At 45.2% G+C, this 22,588-nt stretch overlaps 1 protein-coding gene across 3 annotated transcripts in view; it reads right to left on the bottom strand.

The window, feature by feature from the left end:
- The window catches only part of LOC117048019 (dimethylaniline monooxygenase [N-oxide-forming] 5-like), a 39,865-nt gene extending 23,450 nt beyond the window's left edge, over nt 1-16,415 (bottom strand). For 2 of the 3 annotated variants that reach the window (XM_033151332.1, XM_033151329.1), the window contains exon 1: nt 16,321-16,415. The gene's annotated coding sequence lies outside the window, so the exon portion shown is untranslated. Of the gene's footprint in view, nt 1-16,275 lie in introns of all 3 variants that reach the window. The other variant, XM_033151330.1, reaches the window with a different exon arrangement.
- Nucleotides 16,416-22,588: the final 6,173 nt, after the last annotated feature.

Raw genomic sequence — 22,588 nt, forward strand, 5'->3', positions numbered from 1 at the left:
TACGTAAGTCCAGCACTGGTTTAAACTGACATACCAGTTTAAAGCAAAATCATGGGCTGAATCCATGGGCTGAAAATCTGGCACAATGTTTCTTCACAATTTGGGGCTGCGTTACTGGGTGTTTAAACATTTCTGACAAACATTGGTGAGAAATTATGGGTCTCTCTTGCCTGTTAATATTAAGGAGTCAACTAAAAAAAATATCAGTCATTCTTACGAAAGTATGCTTGTTGGTTTAAAATAAATAAACAAAAGTTATTGATTTGTGCACATTTGCTTGCATGGAGAGCCTTGAGTGTATTTCAGAAAATGAATCAATATATTTCTGCTCCCCAAAAATATATGAAAATGTATTCCAGGGCTTTATAGTTCACTTTAATCCACAACTCAGGGATGCAGAGTTAATTGTTTAATAAATACCGTACTCTTCTGTGTATAAGACTAAGGGTTTTTTTTACTAAAAAAAAAAAGTTAAAAGGGGAGAAGAAATATCTGAAGAAGTGTGCATGCACACGAAAGCTCATACCAAGAACAAACTTAGTTGGTCTCTAAGGTGCTACTGGAAGGAACTTTTTATTTTATTTTGTTTTGACTATGGCAGAGCAACACGGCTACCTACCTGTAGTTAAAAGGGGAGGTTAGTCTTATACACGGGGGCAATCTCCCCCCATTTTCTTAATTTTGAGTCCCCCCAAATAGTCTTATACACGGGGGCGTGTTATACACAGAAAAGTACAGTAATTCAGGCAACTTATTCATTGCTTTGGTGAGACTTTGTGGGGTACTTTCTCCCTACATTGGGTCAATATGTGTAGAATAAACCATATTTCTTAAAGACCCGGCAGTCTCCACCTCATCTTGATTCCCAATGGAAACACAATCACAGGTAAGTGCCTGGAACCCCCTGAAATCTTGCTACCACTCGGCAGAGTGGGGGGTGGCATCCAACCCCCTAACCACATCACCGCAAGCCTCTTGCCACTGAATCATGAAAGGACAGCTTGAGCATTGAGTTTGCTTTATGATCCTGTTATAAGAAAAAAACTGTTCCTTTTCCCTTATGGGGTATCCAAGAGCCTGTATAAGTCCTTAAGTGGGTTCCCTATCAGTAAGAGAAAATAACAGAGGCCAACCGGAGAATATTGAGAAGCAAAGTGGCTAGTAAGCCTGATCTTTATTCAAGGAACTGTTGCAACAGGGTCCCCACTCACCACACGCAAGAGGGAGGAGAACCCTGAACAATGTGCGCAAGCCCTTATATAGACCTTTGAAATTGTCCACCCTGTAGCCCAAGACCACCCCCCAAAAAACATCATACATACATCACAGAAGGAGGTGGGTCTACAACAGAAATCCTGCCTGCCAAGATACCTGATAATGGCACTGAATGCTTTACCTGGGCGGACGGATTGCTCCACGGCGTTGTAGCAGAGAAGTGCAAAAGCCACAGGTTCTTTAGTGCAGTATTCTTTTAATGTGAGCTATATACATACAGTTTAGACAAGTAGGACAACTTCACCCTCACTCTCTCTGACTCCACTCTACACCACCACGCCCTGCTTAACAGGTCCCCCTTTAATACAAGACAACAGCCAATCATCTGTTGGCCCACTTTTGCTGAGTCCCTCTGACACAGTAAGATTGCAGGTCTATTGCATCAGCTTCTTTTACTTCACATGCAAGTTCAAGCCTGCAGACTTACTGAGCTACACAACATTCTATGTATCCTGACAGCCTGGCCATTCTTTTGTGATGGTAAATCCTTTAGTTCCTGAATTCAGGTCGCAGGCTCACCCTATTCATGCACAAATACGCCCTTAAGACAGGATCTGCAAGCAAAAAGACAATGGGAAGTGTTTCTCCATTTTCCTTCCTTACTGCAGAGGAATATTTGAGGTCACTGGGAGAGTCAAAATGGCTCCAGTGGGAGAGTCAAAATGATGATTGCTCTCCTGTACTATTTCAGACACGTGGTTTATATAGTTATGTACCTGTATGTGTATGCCTTGTACATTTATGAACATTTGTTTTCTATTTGAGACCTTAGAATTCTTATAACAATCGGAATGAAGGTTCAAGCTGATGTTTGTTGGTTGCGGACAATAAGACCTCAAGGAGGCCAAGGCAAGGCATGTCAAGGAGGTCTAAAGGTAAAGGGACCCCTGACCGTTAGGTCCAGTCATGTCCGACTCTGGGGTTGCGGCGCTCATCTCGCGTTACTGGCCAAGGGAGCCGGCGTACAGCTTACGGGTCATGTGGCCAGAATGACAAAGCCGCTTATGGCAAACCAGAGCAGCGCACAGAAATGCCGTTTACCTTCCCGCCAGAGCGGTACCTATTTATCTACTTGCACTTTGACCAGAACAGTCTGCAGGGAAGAAAGACCTTCAAATAGTGCAGGGTGCAGCTGAAAATTATTATTATTATTATTATTATTATTATTATTATTATTATTATTATTATTTATTAATTTCTTTTTTAACACAGTATTTCCAACATTCCAATAACAAATATGCTCTTTGCTCTGCCCAGCTTGTGACTTCCCTCCTTCCCTTCAACAGGTCTTCTATTTACAAGTCTTTATATCACACTTTAAATTTTAAACTTCTGACCATTGTATCCTTATAACCAACTCTGTTTCTTGGGTCTAAATAGTTTTAAGATTTTTCGTTGCATGATTTATTTCAATCCCGCTAGTGTCTTCACATTTTTACAGTAATTATTCATATACCGAATAAATTTATTCCATTCTCTTTGAAATTTTTGGTCATCTTGGTTCCAGATTCTACCAGTCAGCTTGGCTAGTTCCGCATAGTCCATCATCTTCATCTGCCACTCCTCAATCGTTGGTAATTCCTGCAATTTCCACTTTTGGGCTACTAAAGTTCTGGCCGCCGTCGTGGCGTACATAAATAATATTTGATCTACCTTTGCAATTTCCTCTCCCATCAAACCCAGCAAGAACGCTTCTGGATTTTGGGGGAAGGTATATCTAAACAAACCTAGACAGCATTTTAAAAAGCAGAGGCATCACCTTGCCGACAAAGGTCCGTATAGTTAAAGCTATGGTTTTCCCAGTAGTAATGTATGGAAGTGAGAGCTGGACCATACAGAAGACTGATCGCCGAAGAATTGATGCTTTTGAATTATGGTGCTGGAGGAGACTCTTGAGAGTCCCATGGACTGCAAAAAGATCAAACTTATCCATCCTTAAAGAAATCAGCCCTGAGTGCTCACTGGAAGGGCAGATCCTGAATCTGAGGCTCCAGTACTTTGGCCACCTCATGAGAAGAGAAGACTCCCTGGAAAAGACCCTGATGTTGGGAAAGATGGAGGGCACAAGGAGAAGGGGACGACAGAGGATGAGATGGTTGGACAGTGTTCTCAAAGCGACTAGCATGAGTTTGGCCAAACTGCGGGAGGCAGTGGAGGATAGGGGTGCCTGGCGTGCTCTGGTCCACGGGGTCACGAAGAGTCGGACACGACTGAACGACTCAACAACAACAACAAATATCTAAATATCTTTTTTTAAAAAATATTTTTATTAAAGATTTTCAAAGGTAGTACAATGTCTCTCTCAAGTTTTTCCATATAACGTTTTTATAAGTCAGTGTTGGTGAACTCATTGTAGATCAGTTCCCAAAATGCTTTTACTTTATCACAAGTGCGTGGGGCTGAAAAATCAGTTTCTACAGGTTTACCATCCCTAACAGTTAGTTCTTGAGCTGTATGCTTTTATAGGATTTATTCCACTGGATTTAGCAGCTGGCATACAATGCCTTCCCATGTGCTTCTTATAGTATTATTCAATGCTTTGGTAAATTAAATAAACAAATGGGTGGTGCTCACCCTCTCCTTGCACAGCGACCTGACTTTTCTTTTTTAACCTTGACACTTTATCACTGGGGTGGAGGTGCCTTGTCAGCTAAATAAGCCTCTCATACGTGACTAAACTCCTGGTTTATTCAAGGACTTCTGAACTGACAGTGAGAGCTGTTTGACAGTGGAATTTGCTGCCAAGGAGTGTGGTGGAGTCTCCTTCTTTGGAGATCTTTAAGCAGAGGCCACCTCATGAGAAGAGAAGAATCCCTAGAAAAGACCCTGATGCTGGGAAAGATGGAGGGCACAAGGAGAAGGGGACGACAGAGGACGAGATGGTTGGACTGTGTTCTCGAAGCTACTAACATGAGTTTGACCAAACTGCGGGAGGCAGTGGAGGATAGGCGTGCCTGGCGTGCTCTGGTCCATGGGGTCACGAAGAGTCGGACACGACTGAACGACTGAACAACAACAAAGCAGAGGCTTGACAGCCATCTGTCAGGAATGCTTTGGTGGTGTTTCCTGCTTGGCAGGGGGTTGGACTGGATGGCCCTTGCCATCTCTTCCAACTCTATGATTCTATGAATGCAACGTTATGCTTCCCAAGTTGGAAAAGGGCTTCTGAGTCCTTAGGCAAACATCTTTGTGGGAACTACAGCAGGCCTCTAGAAAAGCTCTTCTCAACAGGATGTTAACATGGCCAAGTGGGCGTGCACACATTTGCAGGTCTACTCTAAAATACACTCGCAATAAAACCTCCTTGAATAAGATAAACGTTTTGTTTCGACAAGCCTATTTTTATTATCTGCTTACATGCAGCTTGCTGACAACAACTCTTGGAGTCAGAACAAAATTCCCTATCAAAATCTAAGCGGTAAAAACATTGACGTACATGCGCGAAGGGAGGCTGGCTCTTGTGCTACTCCCCTTGCTTGTTCTTTGCAAATGCTGATCTATCATTCTTGGTAGCTCGGCTATGCGGGAAGGAGGTGGGGTGTAAAAGAGTTGAGGCAATAGCCTCCTTCTCGGAAGAAACTTGCCTCGAACATGTGAATGGGGCTGCACTGACCAGCTGCCCTTTTGGCATTGCATAGGCCAGCTTGCCACTGCTCCTGCACACCTGCACAGGGAGGAAGCCTTCCTAGAAATGCCAGAAATTGAACCTGACATCTCTAGGAAGTGTTGCTCCATGTGCAAGTGCCATGTGTGATGTCAAAGGTGGGGAGCACTACTCAGTGCAGCCCTGCTCACTGTGGGAATGTTGAGGATAGTAGGGGAGGAGAGAGCACGTTCCCCTGTATATTGCAGGAAGCTAGTTGGTAGATTCGTTTAAATCTCTTGAGTTAAGCCATCCAGTCTGGCTTGTCCAGATCGGATTTCTTCTTGGTAAATCGGGTCTTCCCTTAAAGAGGGCACGTATTGCGGTGAGACCTGGCAACCAAATCCATGTGTTGTGGGTGGGTTTGATTGACAGCCACAACACCCAGTCGGTAGGTCCCTCGATGCAAGGTTCAATCACGCCAATGGGATGCAAGCTAAACGGATTGAGGGACCTATAAATACCCATGCACGTGACCCAGAGCTTCCTCTTTTGGTGCGTGCATCAAGACACCCGCTCACCTCTCCCTATATTTAGGGCTTGCGCTTGACCTTGCTATGCCGTCATGTGTTGTCTGTCATTGGGACAGGGGCACGGCAGGAATTTTCCCCACTTGGCTGATTGGCTGTTGCCATTTGGGTTTCGCCTGCCGCATAGCAAACCATCACAACTTGTACGGTTGCGGATAGGCTCTGGTTCAGGTAAACGGGATGGGAGAACTCTCTCACCATCCCTATGTGAAGTGTATTCTGTTAAAGGAATACAGGGACTCGATGGTTTGATCAACCCTACACCACCCCCCGGCTCCCGCTAAAGCAGGCTTTGGCGGGGGGCAGGCGGCAGGACGGGCGAGCAGCAGCTTCTCTGCTACAGCGGAGAAACTGCTGCTTGCCTCTCCACCATCCCCCACCTCCCACTAAAGCAGCCTTTGGCGGGGGGGCGGGGGGGCGCCAGAAGGTGGTTCGCCTAGGGCGCAAGAAGCCCTAGCACCGGTCCTGGATTCAAGGCATGTACAGATCGCATGGGTGTCTTTCTGCATCGGTGATGCATGCATGGATGCCAGGGAATGGAGCAAGCCAGCATGTGTGATGTCGGAGACAGGGATTCTTTTACACACATAAAGGAGTCGTTTGCTTCTTATAGGAGTGGCAAAAGAGGCTGGAAGGGCAAAAAGTGGTTGTTTGGGGTTGTTGGGAGCTCACCCACTGCGGGTCCTGGGCTGCTGTTTCGCTCTTCTTGCCCTTGAGGTTTCTTTATTTCCCCCTATTAATTGTAAAGGAGCAACACCGTAAAGGAGCAGCATCTCTTACGTTGCTCCCTCGGGGCAATCTTTATCTCCCTCTCCAGAAAGAGCAAGTGATTTATTCACACACCCCACTACATAAATGAATTCTCTGGTTCGCATCGAGTTCATGCTCTGATCAACGTCGTTTGCAGGCCAGCGAAAATTAGGGGCTGAAGCAAGCGATTCACTCAACTGAATCCATTCCCTCCAGCCAAGTCAGATTCCTGACATATCCCCACACACCTACTTTGTTTTTGCTGTCCCAGGCAAACAGCTAAAACCTAGGTGTTTATCAAACCTCTGATAGCTAGAATGGCTAGAATGCTGTGCTGAGTTCGTTGTACAAACTTAGACTGGTGCCTCTTCATCCCCACCCCAGGGCCCAAATAGCACCCTCCTGTGCAGCTCTGTGAGGGCGTGGAAGGCAACTTCCCACTAGATTTAAAGACACACGCACGGAAAATACACAGGCCGTAAATCAGCAACAGCTAATCTGATGGAGAAGTCATATTCTCAGATTTGGTTGTTGGCCTTTATGTTTGAATCTACTTGCCAAATGAAGGAATGGCAGACTCTGAGGAAAAGAGAGAAAATTCGTTTTATGTGAAATAGTTTTGTTTTGTTAAATATGTTTCATTGAAAGAGTACAACCGGCTTCCTCCATCAATTCATTCAGCTTTACGCGTTGAAGGGGTTGCCTGAGTTTATTTGCCCCCTCTTCTGTTTATATTTGGCAAGCTGAATACTTCTATGGTGGTTCCCTGATTGCTTCACTTCATGTTTATTTCTATAAGCATTAGGATTGTATATTTGTGGGAGGTTTTATGTTGTCTGCATGTTTTGCTCCTACAATTGTTGTAACCAAATGTGTAGGTATGTACCGAATTTTTGTTGTTTCTTTGCTTTTCTTGACATGGAAAGCCTTAATAAACTGTTCTTAAATAAAATTAGGGACCCAGGTGGTGCTGTGGGTTAAACCACAGAGTCTAGGGCTTGCCGATCAGAAGGTCGGCGGTTCGAATCCCCACGACAGGGTGAGCTCCCGTTGCTCAGTCCCAGCTCCTGCCCACCTAGCAGTTCAAAAGCACGTCAAAGTGCAAGTAGATAAATAGGTACCACTCCAGCGGGAAGGTAAACGGCGTTTCCGTGCGCTGCTCTGGTTTGCCAGAAGCAGCTTTGTCATGCTGGCCACATGACCCGGAAGCTGTCTGAGGACAAACGGCGGCTCCCTCGGCCTATAGAGCGAGATGAGCGCCGCAACCCCAGAGTCGGACACGACTGGACCTAATGGTCAGGGGCCCCTTTACCTTTAAATAAAATTAAGTACTGGCTGAGAAATGCCTTTCCAAACAGAGGTACTGATTTTTCAGATGCAGCTCCATGAATGGTTGCCTGGAAGTGGCGCCACAACACACAGATGATTGCAACTTTTTTTGTGACTGTTTCCTTAGAAAGCAGTAAATATTTGAACCATACTCACCAATTCCTTCCTAGTGCATTAGATAACTTTAGCATATTCAGGACGTTTTGCGTCTCTTTTGTAGGAAATGTTTGCTTTTGGTGCATTCGGCAATTTCCTGACTAGTAACTTGCATCGACGCTAGAAGTTTGGAGATATTCCTTGTTGTTCTGTGGGCTTGCAAACAGAACAAAATCTGATGTAGCAACGGTGACAGAAGAATGCTGCTGCACTAAGGCATTGCTGTTGCCCCAAACCCGACAATCAGGTAATGTGGACCAGGGTCCCTGGAAGAAACGTCACATACTAAACACACCAACGTCCTTGCCTTTTTGAGACAGCCCAGTCCTGCACATATCCCAAGATGGAAAACAAATCTGAAAAGGATATATTTGTAAAGCCAATTTGCTTCAACAATGTCACAGAAAGAAAAATGTTTTCTTTCTTTGATTCCAACCTACTTAAGGACAAATCTGCTTTTCATAAGATCCATAACCGCAAGCAGAGAGGGCCTTCCCATTTGGAAGCAGACAGCGTGTGGGTACTGGATAATTCATATATACACTACACTACAACACACACACGCAAAATAATTAAAGAAATATGTGCTGGCATCGTCAAATGCTGTTTCCAATTACAGCCGTGGCCAGAACGTTAAGGAGAAATATTTTAAACAAGGCCACTGCAAAAATAGATTTTGTTTGTCATTAGCTTTGAAACAACGTTTGAGCTAAAGGGCTGAAATTTCCATATGCCAAGTTTCCTGATTGGCCATCAGGAGAATGTGATTTGTTCCGGTACTGAAGTTCTGAGCAGATCTTCCTATATAAGGACTTATTTTGGAGACTTGCTCAGTCTTTCTGGGTCCAATGGGAATTAAATTATGGCCCTGTGATATTATTCTTAACTAAGCAGTTTGGCTAGCTAGTGATATAATAAAAGTGGGGGTGGGTTTTTGCCCCCCCCCCCACACGAAAAAGCCCACAGCCCTACCACAAGGCAACATGAAATGGCCTCACCTCTCGGGGAGCAAATTTGGGCTGGATTAAAGGTGAGCCAGTGGGAGTCTGGTCTGGCTAGGATGGCGGTCTACAGTGCACAGGGGCGTCTTGCCCATAGAGGCAAGTGGCATGGGGCACCGGGGCGCCAAGTTCGTGCCAAGTTCTGGAGGGCACCTGGGAAGAGGCAGAGGCTGGACGCGGCGCCTCCCAGCATCAGCTCACTGCCCTCGCCCGCTGCGCCGAAGCAGCACCGTGCCCGGAGCCTCCGCCTCTTCCCTGCCAGAGGAGTGCCCTCCAGCCGCTGTCCGCCTCCTCCAGCCCCGCAAAGCTGCTGGCAGTGCTGTAAAAAGGTCAGCGACTCTGGGAAACGGGCAGGGTGGGTGCCAGAGGGATCTTTGAACCACTGCGCCGGATAGGCTTAAGACGGCCCTGACAGTGCAAGCCCCATTGAAATGACAGGGTGCTGTGCAAGAGCACGACTGGACTCTTGTAGAACATCACCCCAGGAGAGAGAACAAGTGGTGGTGGCAGTGTTTCCTCCTCCTCAGTGGCAGCAGGTCAAGGGATGGCGATGGATCTCCTCACCGTACAGGAGCCTCAGCTGTTGCATGAGGACCCCAGTCCCTGACTCCAAACCTGGGCCAGCTGTTTCCTCCTTCCATAAGGATTTATGCCTAGAAGTTGTGGAACATAGCGGTCAAGTTTTCCCTTTTCTTGCGAGGAATCCTATTCGGCATAATGGAATTTCCCTTTAAAAAGGGGAGAACTTGACAGCTGTGTTGTGGAACAAGCAGAAGACCCTGTCAGACTCAGCGCCTCTAAGCAGTTACTTGACCATCCATTCGGCCTCTAACCCCATGAGATCCCTGAGTTTATTGTGGATCGTCTCCTCCCCTTTACCAACGGGTTAGTTTCCGGATCAGTGTAAATTTGATGTAATATGCCTCTTCCCCCTCCCGGTAGAGCTCTGATAGCATTTCCTCAGCATTTGTTGTTCAGTCGTTCAGTCGTGTCCGACTCTTCGTGACCCCATGGACCAGAGCACGCCAGGCACCCCTATCCTCCACTGCCTCACGCAGTTTGGCCCAACTCATGCCAGTTGCTTCAAGAACACTGTCCAACCATCTCATCCTCTGTCGTTCCCTTCTCCTTGTGCCCTCCATCTTTCCCAACATCAGGGACTATTCCAGGGAGTCTTTTCTTCTCATGAGGTGGCCAAAGTACTGGAGCCTCAACTTCAGGACCTGTCCTTCCAGTGAGCACTCAGGGCTGATTTCTTTAAGGATGGATAAGTTTGATCGTTTTGCAGTCCATGGGACTCTCAAGAGTCTCCTCCAGCACCATAATTCAAAAGCATCAATTCTTCCCCAACATAGCTATGGCATTTCAGCACGCAGGCCTCTCCATCCTGCTATTTTCTGGTTCTTTGTCCACAGGGTGGCGCTGCAGGCTGTGACGGCCACCCTGCAGAAAAATGGGAGTTCTAAGCACTTCCCTTGGCGCTCATTCGAAAAGCAGTGATCCCTCCACACAAGTATTAACTTTTGTAGGTTATGCACATAGGACGTGTGATGGGCCAGATGCTTCTTTCTGGAAAGTCCACAGGCAGGGTGCAAAGGCAGCAGCTTTCATCTTCCACTTGCCTGCAGCATATGATATTCAGGGGTGCACAGCCTCTGAATGTGGCAGTTCTGGTTAGCTATTATGGCTAATTGCCGTGGGTAGATCTAGGTAAAGGTAAAGGGACCCCTGACCATTAGGTCCAGTCACGGATGACTCTGGGGTTGCGGCGCTCATCTCGCTTTACTGGCTTAGGGAGCCAGCATTTGGCCGCAGACAGCTTCCGGGTCATGTGGCCAGCAAACTAGAGCAGCACACAGAAACGCTGTTTACCTTCCCGCCGGAGCGGTCCCTATTTATCTACTTGCACTTTGACGTGCTTTTGAACTGCTAGGTGGGCAGAAAATGGGACCGAACAACGGGAGCTCACCCCGATGCAGAGATTCGAACCGCTGACCTTCTGATCAGCAAGCCCTAGGCTCTGTGGTTTACACCACAGTGCCACCCGCGTCCCATTGGTAGATCTACCTTGCTATATTAATCTACCGGTTTAAAGCCATCCAAGGCATCAACCTTCACCTCGTCTTGCAGCTGTGAGCTCCAAACATTGGTCGTATATCGTGTGATGGAAACGCTTTCATTTGTCCTTCCTGGATCTACTGCTAGTCGGTTTCCTTGACAGGGTGATTTCTGGTATGATGAAATCACAGAGTATTCAAATTGTAGCATTGGAAGGGACCCTGAGGATCTTCTAGTGAGTGGGGGGGGGGAATTCCCTCTTTCTCTGCATAAGGGATAATTTTATACAGTGCCTTTTTTCTTTTTAAAAAATGTACCGTATTTTCATTTTGGCTCAAGAAAATCACCATTTTATAGTTCAAATCGGGGAAAATAAATACAGTAAATGGACAAAAGGTTCACAAAAAGTTTAGGGGTTTGCCTACCCCTGCGTCCCCCCAGAAAAAAGCACTGGTTTTCTAAACCTCTTATCAATTTACACCCTGATCTCAAAAATTCATAAAGGTAAAGGTAAAGGGACCCCTGACCATCAGGTCCAGTCGTGTCCGACTCTGGGGTTGCGGCGCTCATCTCGCTCTATAGGCCGAGGGAGCCGGCGTTTGTCCGTAGACAGCTTCCGGGTCATGTGGCCAGCATGACAAAGCTGCTTCTGGCGAACCAGGGCAGCGCACGGAAACGCCGTTTACCTTCCCGCTGGAGCGGTCCCTATTTATCTACTTGCACTTTGACGTGCTTTCGAACTGCTAGGTGGGCAGGAGCTGGGACCAAGCAACGGGAGCTCACCCCGTGGCAGGGATTCGAACTGCCGACCTTCTGATCGGCAAGCCCTAGGCTCAGTGGTTTAACCCACAGCGCCACCTGGGTCCCTTCAAAAATTCATAAACCTCTGTTAAATCCAGAAGCTTTGATCCAGCACCAGCGCTGCTGTATCTCATCTCCATGTAATGTAATGTAATGAAGAGAAGACGAATGTTCTCCACTTTGGGGGGGGGGGGGAGAGACCCGGACACGAAAGGTAGACTTGCTAAGAGATGGTAGTAAAATGCTGCTGAAATGTCTTTGCTGCTGTGGTTTCCAGCTGGGTGGGACAACATGAATTCCCCCACATAAAAGAGTATTCATCCAGGATAAGAGTTTGTTTGTTTTTGATGCAGGTATAAAGATGGGGAGCGAGCTCTGATGCATCTGATCAAATGTGACCATGGAAGCTGGAATATAGCAGTTTACATAACACAATTTGGTGCGTTTGTGACAATGGAAAGGTTTGACTCATGGGTGTTGGTGGTCTGTAGTCCTGTTTTTTGACCACTACATTATAAGAGCTCTGTAACCAGCATCAGAGGCGTAGGAAGGTCAGGTGGTACCCGGTGCAGAAAATTTCTTGTCACCCCCCCCCCATTGATCCCCCCCCTGCAAAAATGGTTTTACGTTATTTCATATTTTTCTTACAAATGAATAATAACAAGTAATAATAATAATAATAATAATACTTTTATTTATATCCCACCCTCCCCAGCCAAAGTCGGGCTCAGGGTGGCTAACATCAGATACATAACTTTGGTATAAAATCAAACAATAATTAAATTACCTCCTAAAAACATCTCAGAATCAAATTAAAGTCTAATTAGATGGCTTTCCACAGGGTTAGGGTTGGGAACAGTAAGTGCTCCACTGAAGTGAAATTTCAGCCTTCACGACATAGGAAAACAGCCAAGTGAACAGCTATTTTGGTGGAGGAGGGTCAAGATATTAACCGATATGCATGAAATTTCATATATAGCTATATAATCCCTAGTATAGGAAGATAAGACCTTTGGAGCAGGCATTTTCGGGGGGGGGATAGTTTTTTTATGAACCCCCCTAGTAGGGCAGTAATTGTTCCTTGATAATTTGTCACCCCCTCCATTATGGAAACTGGGGCGGCCCGCCCCTTACGACCCCCTTGCTATGCCCCTGACCAGCATAGTTAATAAAGCTCTCCCAATAGCAATCAAACTACAGCGGGAAATGCAGCAAATGAAACGTATCAGTGTACAGAAAGACCAGCGGTTCCTGCACTCAATGCCTCTGGAGACAGCATGATTTTCAATCAGATCCAGGTCTCGCAACATCTCTCCCAGACGCTTGCTGTAACCCTGCCTCCCATGGGCCAAAGAAACTTTTCTCAGATTGCCGTGGGACATAAATCTTTCTGAGGAACCACCTGACACTTAAGGAACATTATTGTATTATTAAGGCATAAATCCCATGTCATCGCAGCAAAAAAAGTCTCTGGCTGTTGGGTTAAATGAATCAAGATGGACACTTAACTGTTCCCAAACATGATTGGAGGCAAGTTGCACATGATAAGCCAAAAGAAGGCAGGGTTCTGAACAGGCAGTTATCATGTTTCCTCACATCATAAACTGATCTGCTGAACTGTAAATCAGAAAGTTGACAGTGGTCTCAAAGGTCGTCTAGTCGAATGATGCCTCCCTCCAACTGTGGCATTATTTTCCAAATCAGAGGGTTTTCCCCCCCATTGTATTCTGTGGGAATATATTTAAGGGCTCAGCGATGGTTGACCACTTTCCCTGAAATTCAGCTGCCCTTCCCTTCTCCCTGCCCTGATGTTGTGCCTCCCATTTGGCTGAATGTGCACCTTCAAACATTTCCCAGAATTCTCTGCAGTTCACTGTGGTTCTGTGGCAACTGTATAGGGCAGGGGTAGGCAACCTAAGGCCCGTGGGCCGGATGCGGTCCAATCGCCTTTCTCAATCCAGCCCGCAGACAGTCCAGGAATCAGCGTGTTTTTACAAGAGTAGAATGTGTCCTTTTATTTAAAATGCGTCTCTGGGTTATTTGTGGGGCCTGCCTGGTGTTTTTACATGAGTAGAATGTGTCCTTTTATTTAAAATGCATCTCTGGGTTATTTGTGGGGCATAGGAATTTGTTCATCACCCCCCCCCAAAAAAAAATATAGTCCGGGCCCCCACAAAGTCTGAGGGACGGTGGACCGGCCCATGGCTGAAAAAGGTTGCTGACCCCTGGTATAGGGGTTTCTTGGCAGATAATTTGACATTGAGTCTTGGGGGGCCCATCCAAATCCCTGACAGGCAATGTTGGGGTGTAATGGAGAGGGGTAGCTGCCAAAATCCACATCCACAGCCCCACCTTTCATGGCAGCCAGGGCAGAAAGGTTACAGGGGGGTGGGGGACAAGGAAAAATCCCCTTTGCTGCACCAGCTTCGAAACTGGCACAGAAAAGAGACCTGTATCTGCAGGCCTTTTGCCATCAATAGACAATGGCAGCAGGGCTGGCTTGGGATCCTGAAGTTCCCTGATCCCAACCCACCTCAAAATGTCCCATTTTGGAAATTTCTGATGGCTACTGCTGTTTGTTGAGGCACATCGAGGCACTCCTCACCAGTGTTTTCCATGTTTAGACCTTTAACCTCCCCCTTAAATAAATTCAGACAAGACTCATAATCTTGGTTTGGTTTTTGGCAGAATTTAGGCCACAACTTTATTGATTACAGAAAGTGATTGGTTGCATAGGCTATGGTTCCACTAGCTCCCTGCACTGACCCAGGGCACCAGCATAGAAGAAGAAGAAGAGTTTGGATTTGATATCCCGCTTTATCACTACCCGAAGGAGTCTCAAAGCGGCTAACATTCTCCTTTCCCTTCCTCCCCCACAACAAACACTCTGTGAGGTGAGTGGGGCTGAGAGACTTCAAAGAAGTGTGACTAGCCCAAGGTCACCCAGCAGCTGCATGTGGAGGAGTGGAGACGCAAACCCGGTTCCCCAGATTAGGAGTCTACCACTCTTAACCACTATACCACACTGACATAGGTCAGCCTAGGGTGAACACCTGGAACAGTGGAAAGCTGGGGTCAGGCTAGTCCACCACCCAGATGTCCCCCCTGGACTCAGGCATGGGCACAACCCCCTCTCAGGGTTGACCAAACCATTAAGTCCCTGGATTCCTTTAATGGAATACCCTTTCCTTAGGGATGGCGAGAGCGTTCCCCCATTCCTATCACCTGATCCAGAGCCTATCTGCAACCTTACAAGTTGTGACGATTTGCTATGCGGCAGACGAAACCCAAATGGCAACAGCCAATCAGCCAAGTGGGGAAATTCCTGCCGTGCCCCTGTCCCAACGACAGGTGACACACAGCGGCATAGCAAGGTCAAGCACAAGCCCTAAATATAGGGAGAGGTGGGCAGATGTTCTGATGCACTGGCCCAAAGAGGAAGCTCAGGGACACGTGCATGGGCTTGTGTAGGTCCCTCGATCCATTTGGCTAGCGTCCCATTGGTCTGATTACACCCAGAAACGAGGGACCTACCAATAGGGTGTTGTGGCTATCCAATCGGACCCACCCACAACACAGAAGTTTAGTTTATGGACCTTCTTTTCAAAAGTCCACCCATGTAGTCTTCACAGAAGTGTTCAAGTTAAAAGTTTTCTGATGACTGTCCCACCCATGACAGCATTTTTTCCTTAATTTTGTATCGTTAAATTTCTTTAACTTAATTCCTGATTGCATAGTTGTAACCAATAAACATGGATTTAAACAGATATGCTGAGTTTATCATTGATTCACCTCCCAACTCGCCGAGTTTTTCCATAAATCAAACTTCTCTCAAGCGCCATGTCCTTTTTTTGTCCCACCCGTGACAATACTTTAACATTTAATAAAATTGTCAAAAATATCTATAAAAATAATTTAAAAATTAGTAAAATTTTCAGTATCTTATTAAGAACATAGTTTAAATTTTGGTTGTTAATTTTTATGTATATTTACATTGTTACACATGTGTGAATACAAAAAACCATGGTCTAAGTGTCCCACCCGTGACAATGGAATGGCCCCTTTTTCAAAACATCAGCAAAATACAAACAACAAACAAATACACTACAATACAACTATTACAGACAAACTACAATAAAAAACATAAACTTATTCATTTAAACTGCTGCTTTCCTTAACATTGTGGATTGACTTCCTCACGTCTGCCCTTCCTGCTTTCATTGTCTCACATTGTTATTTTGAAATTGAGACCTGCAGTTTTAATTGAATTTTAAATTTGTATTTTAATCTGTTATTTTAAATTGATCGTTTTTATGTTTTTGTTGTGATTTTAATTGATGTTAGCCGCCCTGAGCCCGGTTCTCTGGCTGGGAAGGGCGGGGTATAAATAAAATTATTATTATTATTATTATTATTATTATTATTATTATTATTATCTTTAGTAATTTCTTTACATTGTATAGACCTTATTTTACCCATTTTTAAAACCATTATCTTAATTCATTATCTCCAAATTCCTTAGCACTTAACATAATTCTAAATATGCAGTGTAACTTATCTTCCAAGTATAGACACTCCTTCGCCCTTGCCAGATTTAATGTGCTACCCTCTGCCCTGTTACAAGGCAGATATGAGGGTAAACCTTATGTGGCACGAGTCTGCCCATGTGGCTCACCGGAAGTTGAAACAAATTTACATGTGCTGTTACACTGTAGTTTCTGTGAGGACTTACGGTTGACCTTCATTACACCGGTCCTACAAAAGTTCAGGAACGAACCTGAATCCCAGCGTCTAAGAGCCTTGGTAGATGACAAGGACCCCAAAATCACGATCAATGTAGCTACGTCTGCCATTAGACGTAGGAAACAAGAGCTTCTTAACGGCTGACCCTTTTAACGGCAACCAGTGGGGGCATGCCAACATTTAATCTTAATTACTGTTTTACTTGCTCTTTGTATCCCTCTTATGTTTTGCTATGTGAATTGTTGTATAATCTGGATCTGGTCTGAGACCGTTTTAATAAAATATTATTATTATCTTCCAAGTTACTCAATACATCTCATCATAGTGGGGAAGTTGACCCGTGTACTTTTTCAGTCTTGTTCTGTCTTTTCTTTTGTCCAGGTGCTCAACATTGGTGAGAACTTTCAGTTTGAGAATGCAAGCTGTGCAATACAGAAAGAAGCACATTGCCAGCAGGGGGAAATGCTGCCATCTCTGTTCATACACAAACGTGTGGGGATGGGGGTGTCAAAGAACCAGAACTCTATGTGTAATTATGCACAAACAAAACAAGGCTTTGTGGGATAATCAGCCTCATATAACTAACATGCTTAAGTCTACTTAATGCATGAAGGGGTTAATGCCATAGAGTAAGCTGTCCTGCCAAGCTTAGCTAGATCACTCCCCCTTAGCTTGGGAGGAAGGTAATCAAACCTATTGATCCCCTTCAGTCTACCTGAGAAGCTCGGTGTGTAAAGAGGTCTGAGCTGGTTGCTCTGTGCTGCGACCACATGGCTTTTACAAGCCATTCTTGTGTTCCTATACCAGGTGGGCTGTGTTCCGCCCCACATTGGGGATGCCTGGTGCATGTGTGTGACATCGCATGCATCGCATCCATGACATAATGCGTGCAGCCAGATTTGTCACGCGCATGATGTCACACGATGTGACGGACCCTGTCGGACCCTCCCATGGCTGCAATGAGCACTGTTGGGCCTCAGTGCGTCATGTGACATCAGACACGCGATGCATTGTATCACCCAGGCAGGCATCCTCGGTGAAAAATTTGTGGTGCCTTGGTACCCAGGGCCCCCCAGAGATCGGTATGTCCTATACCAATAATTTAGGAACCTTCACCACTGCAACCAATCCAAGCTTTACTGCCTGCGCAACTTTTTCTGAATGCAGTATGGAAAAGCCCATGAATCTGACCTTTGGAGAGTTTGTAAGTCAACCATTTTTAACTTACCGGTAGTCTTTTTCTATGCTGGGGGAAAAGGGAAGTTTTGGAACTCACAATGGCATGTTTTAAAGGTCTAACAGACTGCATTTCCACACTACTTTGCTGCGTGTTTTGTGATTTTAAATCTCTGCTGAGGTTCTCTCATCCAAGCGTACTTGCCACAAACTTGCATCTTGGCATCCAAGGAATTCTCCTTTTAATACCTATTTTTTTTCCCTTTACACCAACTGGCTTGCCATGAAGCCTGCATTCCGTCGATTCCAGGCGAATGTACTGCGTTTCATCTGTTACATATTTAAGTGTACACTTAAAAACCATATATATACGCCCCAGAAACATAATGTATAAAGTGATGCTCTTGTGTCCTGAGAACACTGTTTGGTCCATTTCCTAACCCTGGTGTCAATGTCTTCATATTGTGATGGGAAGCATGTAGTTGCACTCTGCAGCCAATATAAACCAACATATTTTCACTAATACGAAAGTTCCTATTTTAATAACCTTTTCACATTTGTGGTGTTTGGAGAAGATCCTTGGGGAAATGGCCTGCCAGTTGAAGCACAGTTTCGGCTTCATGTTACACTTTACTTTTGGGCTCATAGAAGGTTAGGGAACTGTGTGAGAGCTGTAGGGCCAGTCCTTGCCATTTCCGCAAGCGTCGTCTCCTCAATTCGTCCTTCCTTGTTTCCACGTTGACATGCAATTTTTTAAAAAAATCCACATGAAATTTTGTATTTAAATGAAGGTCCTGAGCAGTGCTTCCTGCCCAGAACCAACAGCCAGTAAAGAAAACATGCATCCCAGACTCATAGCTGTCAACTTTCCCCCTTTTTAAGGGAAATCCCCTTATTCCAAATAGGATTCCTCGCAGGAAAAGGGGAAGGTTGACAGCTAGGCCCAGACTACAATTCATCTGGTGTGTTTCATTTTCATTGGCTCATTAACATTCTGTGTCCTTTTAAATGTGTTGGGGGATGGGTATTGGCTTGTATTTGCTTTTGTTCTAGTTTTTATTATGTATTATATGGGGAGGGGGGTGTTGTGACCCATCCTGTGATCTTCAGCTGAAGGGATGTATACAACTTTAATTAATTAATAATCTCATAATGCGCTGAGTGCAGGGGTAACACACCCTGCATGGCTGCTTGAGGCAACATATAGAATGTGCTTTATTAGATTAATAATAATAATAATAATAATAATAATAATAATAATAATAATATTGTTTATACCCCATTCATCTGGCTTGGTTTCCCCAGCCACTCTGAGCGACTCCCAACCAGATCTTAAAAACACAATAAAACATCAAACATTAAAAACTTCCATAAACAGGGCTGCCTTCAGATGTCTTCTAAAAGTCAGGTAGTTGTTTATCTCCTTGACATCCGGATCTTAAAAACACGATAAAACATCAAACATTAAAAACTTCCCTAAACAGGGCTGCCTTCAGATGTCTTCTAAAAGTCAGATAGTTGTTTACTTCCTTGACATCTGATGAGAGGGCATTCCACAGGGCGGGTGCAACCACCAAGAAGGCCCTCTGCCTGGTTCCCTGTAACCTCACTTCTAGTAGTGAGGAAGCCGCCAGAAGGCCACGGAGCTCGGTGTCCGGGCTGAACGATGGGGGTCAGTCAATTAATCAATCGATTTTATTTCAGCTTTAAGCTCATAGAAAATGATGGGGGTGGCGACGCTCCTTCAGGTATACTGGGCCGAGGCCATTTAGGGCTTTAGCTCCATTCCAACTCAGTTTTTTTGATTCAGTGACTATATGAATCTTTCCCCTGATCCAGCAGGGATCTTCTTGTGTTCTTTTAAATGTCGCATCTGGAGCTTTCTGTTTCCCAGAATGGGGATCTACCATTGCTTCTTGATGTAACCCTATACCTGCAAGAGGCTAATCCAGTCCATAGTCTCCATCCTCATACTTAGGCCACTTTTACATTGTTGCTCTTTTGCAGGTAGGGTTCGGTCGCATGCCGGCAAGTTCATATTGTGCCATCAAAGTGGCTTTCATACTGTTCCAATCTAGGTTTTCTATCCCCTGCTGCACTACACTTGAGCATGATTGTATTGTGTTGTGATACAGTGGTACCTCGGGTTAAGAACTTAATTCGTTCTGGAGGTCCGTTCTTAACCTGAAACTGTTCTTAACCTGAGGTACCACTTTAGCTAATGGGATGTCGTGTGTGTGTGTGTGTGTGTGTGTGTGTGTGTGTGTGTGTTGGGAATTGGGCAGCAGTGAGATCACAAGAGTAGAAACTACTGTATTTTTCGCTCCATAAGACGCACTTTCCCCCTCCTAAAAATGAGGGCAAATATCTGTGCGTCTTATGGAGCGAATGGTGGTCCCTGGAGCTGAATTATTTTACAAAGAGAAAAGGAGGTGTTGAAAAGACCCCGCTTAGCAGCTGATCAGCAAGAGATTGGGAAAGAGATAAGAGTCCCCAGCTCCCTTTCAGCCCCGCCCACTTGCCCAGGCCTCCATTGTTGAATGTGCTGCAGAGGGAGGTTGTTTGTTTCCCCAGCGACATGTGACTGGCTGATTAGATTATCTGTCTGGAAACTGTAGAAAAGGCTCCCTTTCCTTTAGAAGCTGCAGAAATGTGAGTTGAACCCCATAAAAATGGGGCTTTTCCTCTTTGCTTTCCCCCCTTTGAAAAATGAGCTTTGCTTTTCCCCCTTTGCAAAAAAAAGCTGCAAAACTTTTAGCTGATCCTAAAAACCCCCAGGGCTTTTCCCTTTGCAAAAAAGCTGCAAAACTTTTAGCTGATCCTCAAAAAAAAATCAGTGCTTTTAGAGGAGGAAAACCAGAAAAAAAAATTCTTGTTTCCTCCTCTAAAAATGAGGTGCGCCCTATGGAGCGAAAAACACGGTTAATATACTTCAGAATGTCCCGAAGTCTATAATATCTTATTATATTTCAAACCTTCTGGTTAGCTGGAATACTAAATGGGCAAGAGAAAAATCACCACAATTCTCTAATTGTTACTTGGCATCTAATCTTCATCCCAAGTCATTATATGAAGAAAAACACATGGGCCTTTGATTCTGGAGAGGTTTCCGTTTCCCCGCTCCATATTATTTATATGGCTAGTTTTATATGAAATAGAAATAGTTCCTGAAACGTGAAGGCTTTTTTTCTCATATTCAGCGTGGCAACTTCTAGCTTTCAGAAGCTTTAGGGTATCATACCAATTCATTGGCTTCGGAGATTTTCCTCTACCACTGGATCGGGGGAATGATGATTAAAATAGAAAGAGACAACCCTGCCCCAAGTCTGCAGTCCATTTACGTATTCAGAAGGTAATGGAAGAAGCTTCTGGAAACTTAGATTAGGATATTTGCCTCGGGCAAAGGATCTCAGGTTACATAGAAACATAATGGGACACATAAGCAAACAGAAAATCCCCTTCTGGAAACAAAACAAAACAAAATATCCACCACATAGCCAAGCCAGTCTCCAGTGATCTTGGCTACCTGCTGGAGTTTGTATTTCCAAGAGAAGATACAGGAGAGGTAGGCAGGACCAAGGTAAAAGGTAAAGGTAAAGCACCCATGGATGGTTAAGTCCAGTCAAAGGTGACTATGGGGTGCAGCGCTCATCTTGCTTTTCAGGCCGAGGGAGCCGGCGTTTGTCCACAGACAGCTTTCTGGGTCATGCAGCCAGCAGGACTATACAGCTTCTGGCGCAACGGAACAGAATGACAGAAACCATTATTTTCAGCTCTCCTACCACACTATGAGGGAGGAAATGAACTCAGGCCTTTGATTGTGGGATAGGGTGTATTCAATGTTTTTCAGAGAAGTCAAAACAAAATAAAAAATAAAAAAATCCTTCCCAGTAGCACCTTAGAGGCCCACTAAGTTAGTTCTTGGTATGAGCTTTTGTGTGCATGCACACTTCTTCAGTAGTCACTCCAGAATTTGCCTGCTTTTTGCAGTGGTTGGTGGTCAACATGACATTATTATTATTATTATTATTATTATTAAAAAGGTAAAGGATCCCTGACAGTTAAGTCCAGTCACAGACAACTCTGTGGCTGCGACACTCATCTCACTTTACAGGCCGAGGGAGCCAGCGTTTGTCCACAGCCAGTTTTTCCAGGTCATGTGGCCAGCATGACTAAGCTGCTTCTGGCGAACCAGAGCAGCGCACAGAAACGCCATTTACCTTCCCACTGGAGTGGTACCTATTTATCTACTTGCACTTTTTTGGCGTGCTTTCAAACTGCTAGGTTGGCAGGAGCTGGGACCGAGCAATGGGAGCTCACCCCGTTGCGGGGATTCGAGCCGCCGACCTTCTGATCGGCAAACACAAGTGGCTCAGTGGTTTAGACCACAGCGCCACCCGCGTCCCTATTATTATTTTTAGGTACCCATTGGACACTTTTATCTTAATGGCAGCAGCAATAGACACACAACTCTCTAGCGATCATTTCCTTAACCTCAAAATGACAAGTGCACTGCATGATTCCAGGGCAAAAATATAAAAAAGATCAGACACCACAAAGACACAGCAGTTGCCGGCAGCGGCTGCCATGTTTTTCAGTTGTTGTCATCATGTTGTTGATTCAAAGTGCTTTGGAACTGTGCTGCATCCAGTCCTTTTGGAGGGAAGGAAGGAAGGAAGGAAGGAAGGAAGGAAGGAAGGAAGGAAGGAAGGAAGGAAGGAAGGAAGGAAGGAAGGAAGGACCCACTCCAGCCAGTGGTGCAAAACATAAGGGGTAAATTTTAGCCCCCAGCCTCAGAGAAATAGCCCCCAATTTTGCAGCCTGCAAACAGGGCTGCAATATATGTAGCCCATTGCAGCACAACCCTAATACTCTAAAGACATTCTGTTCCTGCACCATTGTGACCCCAAGCCAGCAAAACCAGGGGAGGGGCTGAAATTCATAATTAACCATCCAGTTTGCTTGCTGCTGGCTTCTCGGTTTGGGGTGTGTGTGGTTTTTAATGTGTGTGTGTGTGTTTGTTTTTGGCATGGGACATTCCCGGCATATGCAATAGAAGTTTCTATAAAACTTTAACATAATGGCTGTGCCCAGGATTCTGTAAATTTCTCCCAGATCAAACCCAT

Source organism: Lacerta agilis, chromosome 6, assembly GCF_009819535.1.
Source record: "Lacerta agilis isolate rLacAgi1 chromosome 6, rLacAgi1.pri, whole genome shotgun sequence".
Classification (NCBI taxonomy): domain Eukaryota; kingdom Metazoa; phylum Chordata; class Lepidosauria; order Squamata; family Lacertidae; genus Lacerta; species Lacerta agilis.